This window comes from Lissotriton helveticus, chromosome 4_1 (genome assembly GCF_964261635.1).
Source record: "Lissotriton helveticus chromosome 4_1, aLisHel1.1, whole genome shotgun sequence".
Lineage (NCBI taxonomy): Eukaryota > Metazoa > Chordata > Amphibia > Caudata > Salamandridae > Lissotriton > Lissotriton helveticus.
Window position 1 is genome coordinate 741,816,426 of NC_136063.1, and position 14,211 is coordinate 741,830,636.

A 14,211-nucleotide genomic window follows, 5' to 3' on the forward strand; every position below is an offset into this window, starting at 1 on the left:
CTTTCGGTGTCATGAAATCCAGTTTTAGAATTTTGCATAAAACAGGAGGAGCCTTGCAATATAGACTAGATATATGTTGTAAGATTGTTGCAACCTGTGCCATGCTTCACAATGTAGCCACCAAGAGAGGCCTGGAACTTGATATAGAGGATGAATTTCACAACATTGACAATCAACCTCAGCAACCTGTACCAAGAGCACATGGACCAGACGCAGCAGAGGGTAGGAGGAGGAGGACGGAGATCACTCAACATTATTTTTAGTAGAGGTATGACGCATGAAGGGGTTTGAGTGTGCTAACATGTTTGGTTTATTAAGTTCATAAACACAAGTTTTAAACTTTTTAATGATGTGATGCAATTTCTTTCACTACCAATGAAATCTGAAAGTATTACTTTATACAGTGACAGAAAACTTCAAATACTCCAAAAAATAAATGATGTAACTGTACATGACAATCTTTTTATTTATTTCTACCACGCATCCCTAATGCCTTAGCTGATGCAGTAGCTACCCCAATGTCTTTACTTTTTCCAGAGTCACATTTCCTATGGCTACGGCGTTCCCCAAATTTACTAGTACTTCCTTCTGCATTATTACTTTCTTGATCATTACATAGAGAGCCTTCCTTACAAAGACTGTTTGAAGTAGAGTTTTGCCTGTCATTTGCAATGGTTTCCAGTGCATTCATTCCTCTGGTTATGTCCCTACAACACTGGGAGACATCTTTCTGCATGTCCAGAACTGGTTTAATGAGCTGAGCATTGGTGCGGCACATCATATTCATTGACCTACAACATGCCTGATTACTTAACATTGACCTAATACATCTTTTAGCATTTGCAATTTGTTGAGACTGCATTGTGTTGCACATTGCTTCCATGGCAACTGCCATGCGGTCCAGTTTGTTAGATGATTCAGAATGTGCTTTTTAAAAAATCTTGGTCATGTGAGTGAGAGTTTTGCTAATAAGACTTATGTCCTTTGTGACCTGATTGAATTTACCCTTTATCACCCTTATGTCTTTTCCCTGCAGACGTTGCACTTTGAGCAGCTTCAGCTCAACTTCACTGGCACTTGTATCTCCATCGGTGGCTGAATGGTGGAATGAAGAACGTGCCCTCCGCCTCACAAAAGGCTGAATCCTCTGTCGCCTGCCTAGTTGCCTTTGAACAGGGGCTTGACTTTCAGACAAATTTTGATTTTCAACAGTCAAATTAGGAGCCTCTTCACTATCTGACTCTTGAATGTGACGCACTCTGCGCTGTGAAGTTGTTGGCTGCACTGTGGGAGAAGTGGATCCAGAATTAATTTCTGCAGATTCCAGTAGATTTTGAGTGAAAGACTCAGCATACTCAATGAAGTCAGTGGCCACCTCTGCATCTAAGATTAAACAGAGTATATTTTAATATGAGTTTGTGAAGTGTTAAATATATGTTGTCTGGTCTTATTAATAAATATTTCAAAGTCAAACTCTTGTGTCAAGCCTATTTATTATTCTACAGTAATGCATGCATGAATGATGTTTTTAAAGTTTATGAATAAAGCATATCTGTCAGGTTATTTGCTGCAAACTACAACTCCCAGGTTGCACTACTTTCATCAATAAATAACTCATTACAGTTTCAGACATTATCTTGAAAAACACAACTGCTGCACAGTGTCCAAGTCAAGGGCATGTGTGCCACAGTGACATTAACAAGTGCATAAAAAACAAAAATGTCTTACCTTGTGAGGGTCCTGCTTGATCTGAAGTATCAATGTCAATGACTCCAATGACCGCTTCAGTGGTAAGGGTTCCTTCAATCAGGTCCTCCAGATGTGTGTTTGGTCTGTCCCTGGGAGTCCCACCACCAGTTTTCTTGGCTGACTTGGTGCGTGTCGCAATCTTCTCTTTGGCACGACTACGCAGGTCATACCATCTCTTTTGAAGGTTGTTGATGTCTCTGTACGCAACACCAACAGCATTAACTTTTGATTGTATTGCAAGCCAAATTTTGCTTTTGACCCCTTCAGGAACCTTCAAAGGCAGCTTACCAAAAAGCTGATCATTGTGCGCAGTCACCTCTTCAATAAGAATCTCTAACTCCTGTTCACTAAATTTGACTTTCCTTTTCCTGACAAGTGGCTCCTCAGAAATATTTTCTGCCATTTCAAAATCTCCAAAAACCACAGAGAGCCTCTTACTCCTCCAGCAGACAGCTTTCCAACTGAAAAAAGCCTCACCAGCAGTTGAAAGTGGGCCTCAGGTGGGTCTAATTGCAAGCAGAGCTTCCAGGGTGTGATTGGTATGAGATGCATCATGTGCGGTAATTCGCAATTAGCGAATTCGCAATTTGCCAATTCGCAATTAAGAATTCGCATTTTTAATGCGATTCGGTAAAAATTGCGAATGTTACCGAATCGCAATAAAATTGCGAAAAATTTGATGCATACCATTTTGCGAATCGGTAATTGCGATTCCCTAAAATTCGCAAATACCGATTCGCAAAAGGGAACATTGATGCATGTGGGGGATAGTACTTAATTTTTTTTTTTTTTTATAAAATATGCAATATATAAAAAGAGTAAACATCTTCAGTGTGCTTTGGGGGCATCCTGGAACTGGTTTCAGATTTCATACATTGATTTTTAAAGTTTTATATGTTTTTATCAACTACACTTCATGTTAGGAATATAAACTACATCATAAAAAAACAAAATGCATGTAATCCTTAACCACTTCCAAGTAAGTAATATGCAAGTGATGACTATTTTATTAAGCATTGTTAATTAATCTCATGTGGCACCGGAAAGGATCTCCTCATTCATTCATTTCCGTACTAAAATACTGAAGCATGAATTAATTGAATCGAAACGGGATACATTACATCCATCATATTCAAATAATGCGCATCGTACATTTCCCTTGTTGAAATAAGGTAAAGAGTTTATTCTACACATCCATTCTATGTCAATTTTCGCTTCTTACTAAATAGTGCTTCAGCATTTCCACTGGTGTCAAGCGTATCTTTGTTTTAGCCGGCTATTTTCAAATAAGTAGACTTTCCCGTTTCTGTTTGCGGCCGTTTGTAGTCATTGCACTCCGAAATATCAACTGCAATAACACTGTAAAAGAGAAAGCAATTTTTGAAAAGCTTAAAACAGTTTCCTCGGAGATTTCACATAAATAATCTCATGCAGCTATTTGTTATATCAACTGAAATTCTCTGTGGTGTGACTCTATTGTAATGGAGTTAACAGTCTAGTAGTTGGGGGGCGGAGCTAGGTGGGCTGAGGGGAAGAGGAGGGGTCAGGACAGGATGAGGGTCAGTTAGAGTAGGGACAGGGTTGATGAAGGGTGTAGAGAATAAAGCTCCCTTAATAGTAACCAGCTGTGTCTGTAGTTCTTTGTAGCGCGTTGCTACAACTGGCGACGAGGGTGGGATGACCAAGCCCACCACTCACAGACCATCAAGAAGACACCCTGTCCCCGGCAACGTCGAAGAAAACGCTGCCACGTGGAGTCGAGCTGCCGCCTAGGGAGAAGAGGCCAGCAGCAGGGGATCTTGACCCCAGTGACTGTGAGGGCGCTGAGAGAGGCCGCAAGAACGAGCGCTGACTCGCTCGAGAAGAACCAAGCTGATCGCGCTGAAGCGCAACTCACGCCGGAAGCGTGTGCCTCAGGTGAGTCTGATAAACGCAGAAGTCAGGAGCCCACCCTGACCCTGCCTCACACCCGAGAGCGGAAGAGAAGTGCCCCCGGAGTAGAGGACTTCGTCCCCAGCGGCCCGCTAGTGAGCGCTGTCAAGCGCCGTGAAGTCCGGGCTTGAGTGCCCGTCGATGTCGGAAGACCTCACGCCTGATGCGTGAGCTTTGGCGCGCAGTCGCAAGGAGAAACGCGGGAATCTGCAGGACAAGGCGGGAGCCCACTACAACCTCACCTGGTAGTAGCCGCAGTTGGAGAAAAGCAGATCCTGACGTGTGCTGCCCTCTGGAGCTGTCCACCGGTGAGTCCAGAGTGAAAGAGGACCGAGTAATCCAGGAGAGAAAGCCTCGTGTGCATGCAGTGATGCCGGCCATCTTGGAGTCAGGCACTCTTCAAGACAGATCCCTTGATCAGCATAGAGCGGCCATTTTGAAGTCAGGCATACAGCAACAGAAACAAGCATTGTCAAGAGTAAAGAAACAAGCATTGGCGAGAAGAAATAAACAAGCATTGGTGGCGAGAAGAAATAAACAAGCATTGACAAAAGCAAGTAAACAAGCATTGGCGAGTAGAAATAAACAAGCATTGACAAAAGCAAATAAACAAGCATTGGCGAGTAGAAATAAACAAGCATTGTCAAGAATAAATAAAAAAGCATTGGTGAGGATAAACAAAGGACAGTGACACAATGGTAACCCCCAACACCTCACCACAGAGGAAGCCCCTTGTCGCGGGAGGATCTCACCTGCGAGCTCCGGAACCTTTGACTGTGACCACGGGAGGGAGTATGGGCCCCAAGTGGCAAGAATGGTTAGAAGATTTCGAAGATTATATTGAGGGGTCCAAAGTGACGGAAGACAAAGAAAAGTTAATCGCCCTCCGCAACCTAGCAGGCCGAGAAATAAGCAAAATTGTCAAGGACCTTCCGCCTGCAGATGCGGGGACATACGACAAAGTACGTGAGGCGTTAAACAAGAAATTCCTCCACAAAAGGAACGTGGACTATGAACGCCATGCATTTCACCAGGCGCGTCAAGGGAAAGAAGAACCAATGAGTGCATTCATTACCCGGTTACGACGGCTGTCGAGACACTGCGAATTTGAAACCTTCTCGCCTGACGCTGCCATCAAATCGCAAATCATAACTGGTTGTCACTCTGAAACGCTTAAGAGACGACTGCTGAGGAAGCCCCATGGACTGGAAGAAATAGAGGAAATGACTCGCGTCTACGACCAAGCGGAAGAACACGCTGCTACCATTGAAACCGGTCACAGTGTAAGTCACGAACAAGCACACCGTGTTCAGGAACGGCACAGCAGCAGATGCCAATACTCGCACGAAAAACAGTGGACGCCAATGCCGTCCTCTCGCCAACGACGCTCAGAACATAGGAGGAGAGATCCAGGGAGACGAGACCGAAGGCCAGAAAGAAACAGACGATGTTATTGTTGTGGATATGACTATCCTCACATAGATGCTTGTCCAGCAATGGGCCAGCGCTGCAGGAAATGTGGGCGCTCGAATCATTTCGAAGCAATGTGCGGAGATTATCACAAAGAAAAGCGTAGTGAGACATCAAGACCATCTCGCTCTGACACCAAGAAGCATCACGTTAGAGCTGTTCAAAAAGAGCCCATGCGGTCTCCGACCTCATCGCATTCCAGCCAAGAATCACGCAGGTCGCGGTGGGAACGCAGATCCCCGTCGCGTGACTCGAGATCGTCTTCATCAAGGGACTCTGCCTACACCGTAGCATATCTAAACATGATTGCGGATCCTGATCAACTCAAAAGGTACCCGCGCCTAGACATTAATGTGGGAAACCATGTCACCAAATTCGTAATGGACAGCGGGGCCTCGCTGAACTACATCCCAGTCACAGAACACGAAAAAATGATCCCAAAGCCCCCATTGACTTTTGCACCTGTCCGTGTTTTCACGTGGATGTCCAAAAAAACACTCCAGTGTCTGGGCAAATTCCACACGACCCTCACTTATGACAACGTCACCATACCTGCGGTCATTCACGTCATCAAGGGACCGGAAGCTGACTGCCTGCTCAGCCTCCCCACCGCAGAACGTCTTCGCCTGGTGAATGTGTTATTCAAAGTCTCTGACAACCAAGACTGTGTCAGCAAATTTCCCAAATTGTTCCAAGGCCTAGGCAAGCTAAAAGGGTGTTGAATCCATCTGCACATTAACGAACAGGTCAGACCCGTTGCGCAGCACCCACGACGGGTTCCATTCCATCTTCAAAGTGCTGTCGAGGATGAGCTTCAAGAGCTCCTAGCAGCGGACATCATCGAGCGCACAGATGGCCCGACCCCGTGTGTGTCGCCGGTGGTCATTGTGCCGAAGAAAGGGACTCCCAACAAAGTGAGACTGTGCGTTGACATGCGCCTACCCAACACTGCGATTGAAAGGGAGCGGCACCCTGGTCCTCACCTGAGTGACATGATCGCTGCACTGAATGGTGCCAAAGTATTTTCAAAATTGGACTTAAATAAGGGTTATCACCAGCTAGAATTGGACACCAAATCCCGTTACATCACCACGTTTGCAACGCACCTAGGTCTATTCAGGTACAAACGGTTGAGCTTTGGTGTCTCGTCGGCCGCTGAGATCTTCCAGGAAGCGATCCGGCAGATAATCCAGCACATCCCCAACACTCTGAACTATAGCGACGACATCTTAGTCTATGGGTCAGATGTTTGTGAACACGACATTGCTCTTGATCGCGTCTGTCACGCACTGTTAGATGCCAACCTGACATTGAACAAAGAAAAATGTGAGTTTCATCAGGCCACCCTAAAATTCTTTGGTCACATTTTCTCTGTTGAGGGTATGAAGCCGGATCCGGACAAGATTGCGACTCTGAACAATACCAAGAGTCCACAAGACGTCAACGACCGGAGATCCTTCTTGGGGATGGCCAGTTATTGTGCTCGCTACATTCGTGACTATGCGACCGTCAGCCACCCTCTTCGGATCCTCACCAAACTCGGCCAGCCGTTTGACTGGACCCCTCAGTGCGAACGAGCGTTCAAAGACATTAAGCGCGCCATTGAATCGGCTGATAGCCTTTCGTACTTCAACCCTCACAGGAAAACTGAGATCACAGTGGACGCAAGCCCAGTTGGTCTGGGAGCGATCTTGGCACAAAACGATAATGACTCTGACCAGAGACGGATTGTTGCTTATGCCAGCCGCAGCCTGTCTGATCCTGAGAAGAAGTACTCTCAACCTGAAAAGGAAAGTCTTGCTGTGGTCTGGGCGTGTGAACACTTTCATGTCTTTGTATATGGCAAGCACTTTACCCTGATCACTGATCATCAGGTGCTGGTCACCATCTATGGCAAACCAAGATCCAAAATGCCCCCGAGGATTGAGAGGTGGGGTCTCAGGCTCCAGGAATACACTTTCACCATAATTCACAAACCGGGGAAGGCGGAGAACCCGGCTGACTACATGTCCTGCCACCCTCAACCGTCATCTGGGTCCAAACCATCGATTGCTGAAGAATATATCCACTTCGTAGCTGACCAGGCATTGCCACCTGCCATTCCCATGAACGACAACCGGGAAGTCACTGCGCAAGACACTGTTCTGCAAATGGTACGCCGCCGGATCCAAACCAATCGGTGGAGACACAATCCCCAGGATGAAGACACCGACCCCACAGTCCAGAAAGAGATGCAGGCATTTCGGCATGTATGTGACGAACTGTCAGTCAGTGATGACGGAGTTATCCTGAGAGGTCAACGGCTCGTGATCCCTAACCGACTCCGGCAGGGAGTTGTCAGCTTAGCCCATGAAGGCCACAGAGGAGTAGTGTCCACGAAACAAGCCTTAAGGGAACGCGCTTGGTTTCCTTTTCTTGACCAGATGGTAGAGTCGACTCTAAAGGATTGTCATCTTTGCAAACTGACTAACAAGAGCAATCCACCAGCACCACTACAGATGACCAACCTGCCTAGCGGAGTTTACGGACTTCTACGGACCGTTGCCGTCCGGAAAATATGTAGTTGCCATAATCGACGAATATTCTAGATTTCCCATTGCGCAAATAGTGTCGTCTACAAGCGCTTCCTGCATTCTCAAAGTACTGGATGAAGTATTTGCAACGTGGGGTGTCCCCAAAGTGGTTAAGACATACAATGGTCCCCCGTTCAATGGGCACGAATTCAGTGCTTTTGCGAAGCACATGGACTTCAAGCACAGGAAGGTCACCCCGCTCTGGCCACAAGCAAATGGTACCGTCAAAAGGTTTATGGCGACAATTAAAAAGACATTTCAGCATGCCACAGCGGAGAAGAAGGAGTTGCAGGTTGCTTTGAATGAGGTCCTCAGAGCGTACCGAACGACCCCACACTCTACTACAGGACAATGCCCTGCAACCCTCATGCTAGGGCGACCAATGAGAAATCGCATCCCAACATGGGAAGGAGCCTTGCAAGCTGAGTCGCCAAGTCACGATCATCATGACATGGCTGCAACTGACAAACACAATAAGGACAGAATGAAGTCATACGCCGATGCTAAAAGGAGGGCAAGGTCTCCATCCGTCCATGAAGGGGACTACGTCATCGTCAAGCAAGAACAGCAGAAAAAGACTGATTGTTGATTTCGTGATGAGCCACTACTGGTCACCCGACAAAAGGGCACCATGCTGACTGCCGAATCTGACCGGCGCCGAATCACCAGGAATGTCTCTCACTTCAAGAGGTGTTTTAGAGACACGGATGAGCCACTGACGAGCTCCATTGGTCCACCTGCACCTGAGGAACCTGATTCTTGCCATACAGACAGCAATTACCATCAGACTGGATGTCCGCCGACAGCGTCCACAGCAGCCATGTCTCTGCGACCACGTCGTGATATCCAGCCACCAAAAAGACTCATTGAAGAGATGGACTGACACCACGTTCGTTTGTTTATTAAGAAAGGGGGAGATGTAATGGAGTTAACAGTCTAGTAGTTGGGGGGGCGGAGCTAGGTGGGTTGAGGGGAAGAGGAGGGGTCAGGACAGGATGAGGGTCAGTTAGAGTAGGGACAGGGTTGATGAAGGGTGTAGAGAATAAAGCTCCCTTAATAGTAACCAGCTGTGTCTGTAGTTCTTTGTAGCGCGATGCTACATCTATGAACCAGGAAAGGCTTTATTGTGGTGCGACCCGTGCAGCCACACCTGGCGCTGAGCTGGGGGTGGAGGCGCTGTTTTTTAAAATAACTTTTGCGTTTAAAAGCACATGCTATAGAGTTCTTTTTGTGTAAAGTAGTTTTCAGTGACAATAGAAGTGACAAGATAACTCTGTTGATGCTGGAGAGAGACCAGAGTTATGGCTAGTGACAGTTTTGGCTCGTCATAAAGTAGTGCAGACGGTTAATATACTTGCTACAAGGAGTGTTTACCATGCATGTAAAAAAACTGGATTTGAAGTGGATAGCTTAGTGGGTTACTGCTTTTGTCAAAGACATATTTTTGTTACTTGCAGGTCATAAGTTACAATCCTCATTGTCCTAGGTAACATTTCGTATAGACTGATATATTCATGTATGATTCATTGTATGTGTTTGATGTGAAGAGCTGTGACACCCTGCACTGGTATAAGAAGTGCTATAAAACAAATGAAATGAATGTGGGGAAGGGCTACAGAGTGATGAGGGAAACTGTTGGAAGAGCAGAGATAGAGAGGGAATCAGTGGAGAAGGGGCATGGGGTAAAAAAGATTGTTGCATAGGCCTCCTCAAGCGCTAAAAATGACCCTGCTTTGAAATAAAAATTCTTGATGGGTTTTATGCATACTGTTGGACTTGGCCCTTTTTGCAGGGTCATCCCTCAACTTTTTGACTTCCTCCTGTATTTTCTCTGACCTGTTTTTGTTGGTTTTATGACTCTGGGCACTTTACCACTGCTGATCAGTGCTAAAGTGTATATGTTCTCCCTCTTATAAATTGATGTATGGATTAGTGACTACAAGATTGGCTGATTTGGTTTACCCAGGGTTTGTAAACCAAATGCTGCTAGTGGGCGTGCAGCACTGGTTGTGCCACCCACAGAAGCAGCCTGTAAAAGTGTGTCTAAGGCCTGCAATGCAGAGCCTGTGTGCAGTCTGTTACTGCCATGCTGACTGGGCAAGTCACCCTCTTGCCAGTCCCTAAGCCTTCCCTTTTCTTCATATCAGACACCCCTATGGTAAGCCCAAGGGCAGGGTACATTGTAAGTATAAGGTAGGACATGCCCTTTGCACCGGAACTATGCCGCATTTCCATCGCTGCAACATTACTTGTTATGGAAGCGCAACGCATCGTAAGGTACATTGACGCAAAGTGTCGTATCTTAAGAACTGAACTGAACTAAGCTAAAACTACCATCTTAAGTATAGTATTGTGGATTTTTGTTGTTTGTAGTATTGTGTTAAGTCTATATAAAGAATACTTATATTTAATATACAACTGTGTGGTGTCCATCTGTAGTGTTGTCACTGGGTTACTGTATGTGGTCACAAATGCTTTACACACTGCCTCTGAGATAAGCCAGTGTGCTTGTGCCAAATAACCAAGGGGGTTAGCAAGGGTTATTTTAGGAGTATACCCCCTTAACCTGACTAGAGGCAAGGGTCCCTATTTGTCACAAGTATCCGCCTGTGCCAACTAGAGACCCCCAAATCTAACACATACCAATACTGAACGTGGCTCACTACTTCCTACAAAAAAATAGACATTGGCCACTGTTGGACTTGGCCCTCTCTCCAGGGTCACCACTAGACAATTTGCTTCACCCCCTCCTGTTTTGCTGAATTCATTTTTGTTTGCCTTAGGACTTTACTACTGCTAAGTATTACTAAATTAATTGTGCTCACTCCCTAAAACCTGATAAAAATTGGCTTACACCTAATTGGCATTTTTAGTTTACTTATGACTCCCTAGTCATTTAGTATACCAAATACCCAGGGCATGTAAATTAAATGCAGGTAGTAGGCCTGCAACACTTATTATGCCACCCACTTATGTAGCACCTTAAAATATGTCTTAGACTTGCCATTGCAGCCTGTATGCAGATTTATACAGCCAATTCAATTTAGCAAAGTAAACATTTTTCTGAGCCTAAAACTCCCTTTTGAATACTTTGACTTTGATAAACTTTTATTCGGTTACACGTAACGAAACCATAAAAAGTACAGAATTAAGATGTTGCAATGCATGTAGAAAGTCTCAATGTATGTTACATTAAAAACAAATAAAAAAAAGTTTTTAACATTAAAACCATTGATTTAAAAAACAATTCATTAGGATACCATACAGGTGGGCAAGTAAATAAAAAGCTTCAATATTTACAGCGAATTTTTAAACATGATTTTAAAAAGCAAGCTACACATTTGGCAATATATTGAGAATCCAGAAACTGCAGAGCCAAATAAGCTGGCCGACATGTTCTCAGACCCAATTTCCGGAGAATAGGAATGATCCAGCGCTTGCGTGGAATCTCGTAAAATCTGCAGAACAATGTTACATGAATTGTAGATTGAGATGATGTACCATCGCAAGGGCATTTCATGAGGTTATGCGACCAGTCCTGCTCTTTTAGAAAAGTAACTAGGCGAAAAAAGGAATTAAAGCGAAACCTAGTCAAAACATACTTTTCATGATTAGTTAGGTGGAAAGATAAATATAATTGAGTACCCAAAACGGTCTGGACCGAAAGAATCTGTACATTAGAGGGTTTCCTTATTTCTTGTGAGAGGCGAAGTTCTCTCAGATGGGTTAAGCACAGATTTTTCAGATCTTTCCTGGTGACAACTACCAGTGTGGTAGGTTCTGAGAAATAAGATGTGCAATTCAAGTCCTTGAGGAAGTTGGAGACATACAGGAGCCAATGGATTTTATTCCAGTTTGCCAAGGTCGAGCAGTCAGTTATCAAGGAGCGGGAAAGATGACATTGCGTTTTAGTCCAAATGCGGTGCCATAACAAAATCGGCTGGCATTTAATGTTGTCTGTCAAATAATCAATACCCAGCTCAATGTGGCATCCGTATATTGGGGCACTTTGTGGTAGTGCCAGTAGATATTTTAAAAACCCGTTCTGAACCGTCTGCAGGGTATCTGTGGGAGCATAACCCCAAACCCCTGCGCCATAGGTTGCTACGCTGTGACATTTGGCGTGATAGATTTTTACCAACTCTGCTGGGGCAGGTTTACCCAGTTTCCTAGAGAAGGAGACTAGAGCTGAGGTTGCTCTTTGGAAGAGAAGCTTTTTACTTGACATGGCTTGTTTCCAAGATAGTTTGTCATCCACTAAGATTCCTAAATAAGGATATTCCCTAGTACATTCCAACCTAACTTGGTCAATGAAAAGGGACTTGGGATTCTTCTTTTGAATACATATAAGTCACCATTAGGGCAGGCCCTAAATAGACCATAGGGAAAAGTGCATTGTATTAAAAAAGTTGGACATGTACTACTTTTACGTGTATGGGCAGTGAAAAACTCACAAACACATTTTTCACTACTGAGAGGCCTACTTCTCCCGTAGGATAACATTGGTTAACATAATACATTTCATAAATGCTAAATCCTGTTTGGGAGCAGGTACAAAATTCAAGTTTGGTGTCTAAGCAACTGACATTTAAAATGTTCTTAAATGGTAAAAACAGATTTTAAATCACAATTCTTAAAATGCCCCTTTCAAAAAGTTGGCGTTTTCCTGCCCTAAACATTTGTTGCCTGGAAGTGGGGCTAAAGGTGCTGTACCAGCCTGTTGGACCTGGGGTTACCAGTCCACATAGGGTAGCCTGGCACAGAGTAGGAATGGCTAATCTCAAAGGCAAATGGGTTGTGCTTACATCACTCACTTACAGTAACCCAGCGCCCAACCACTAATAATAAATGACACCACACCAGATTAGAAAAATACGGTCTACTTTATAAAACTCTTTTTAGTATCTCTTTGTCTCGAGTAGTATTTAGTTTCAGTACATTAAATAGCTCTGCATTTGATTATTAGCATATGCACAGTTTCATATAGCATTAATAACACTTTTCTCCCCCAAATGAAAGGAGCTCAGTAATAACTCCTGCACCTTATGCAAGCAGTGTATATTCCACCGTTTTAGTTAAGATAAACAGCAAATATAGAGCTTCCTTACAGTTATGCACAGCTGTACATTACCCTTGAGGACTCAATGTTATTACTGTCAGGAGGATACAGGTTTTCAGCAACAGTTCCACTATTAGCACACTAACACCATGGTTCAATCAGCTGGATATCTGAATAAAGACAGGCAGGATATTTTATCGTTCTCATACAGCCATATAGATTGCTCTAAAACCACAGTGGAATGTCCAGCTCTCACAGTTACATTCTTTGGCTCTAATTGATCTTCTTAACAGGAGCAACCCCCAACCAGTACTTTCTTACTCCCGGAATAGCCCGGTTACCACGGCTTTCATGTACAGTCAATTAAACCTAACTCAGATACTCTTTCCTTCAGGTGACTTTGAATTAGGCAGAGAATGTGCTTTAACCATTGAGTCACACACTTATAGAATACTGTTCCTGGTGCAGTTTAGCAGGTGGGAGATACTCCCAAGCCGGGTTGTTACTCTTTGGCCCCCCACCGCTGGTTGTCAGTTAATCGGTATAAGGTCGACAGCCCGGGTGAACCAAACTCTCCCCTCCCGCCACAGCTTCGTAGTCAGCAGTGAGGCCCTCTCAGCCCCTGGGGCCCCGCACTTCACTTCACGGCCTTACCGGGTTTCCGATAGACACGTCCCGGTCTGTTTACTCGGCCACAAACCACCTGCGATCACGCTACCACTGCCTGTGGTAATTCCGGCCCCAGCGCTGCAGGCTCATAGCAGCTGACTGGGCCAGAGCTTCGCCGTGTCTCCTTTGGCGTTCCTCTCAGCTCCGCGTCCGGCCCTCGCCTCAATCGTCAGAGGGGGAGGATGCTAACGCGGGCCGGCCTTCTTCAATTTCCGCCCCCTTCTTCCGGGTTCTTGCTCGACTGCACACACTGGCCTCCGCGATGCCGGTCTTCAAAACCGCTGGCCTGCTGACCCAAACCAGGCCCTCCCTGCTAGATCTCCTCAACGGGGGCCTGTGAATGAGAGGCAGCAGTCCAATGACAGGAACTTCACCCGCCGGCCGCTACAAGGTAGGGCTTCTTTTCCCTCTACGTTCATATGGGCCAAGAGAACCCTCAGGGGAAGTGGCGATAATGTACCAGACCCCACACTTTCTGTTGAAGCAGTTCGGGCTGGGCCACGAAAGGGGGAAAACAAAGAAAGCTGGGCAATCTCCTTTATAATCGGATGTTCTCCTTGTGGAAGTCCCAGGCCAGTTATCTACAGCTCTTCACAGGAATATCACAGGTTTAGAGCTAGAGGTGAATGAGCAATGTCAGGGCTTAGTCAGTAGGTAGGGGGTCACGTCAGCAAGTAGAGTAGCCGGCCCGTGGGACGATCTAACCCCTCTCAGTGCGCCTGCCTCCCCACACTATCGCTTCACTCCTCACCAGGCTCC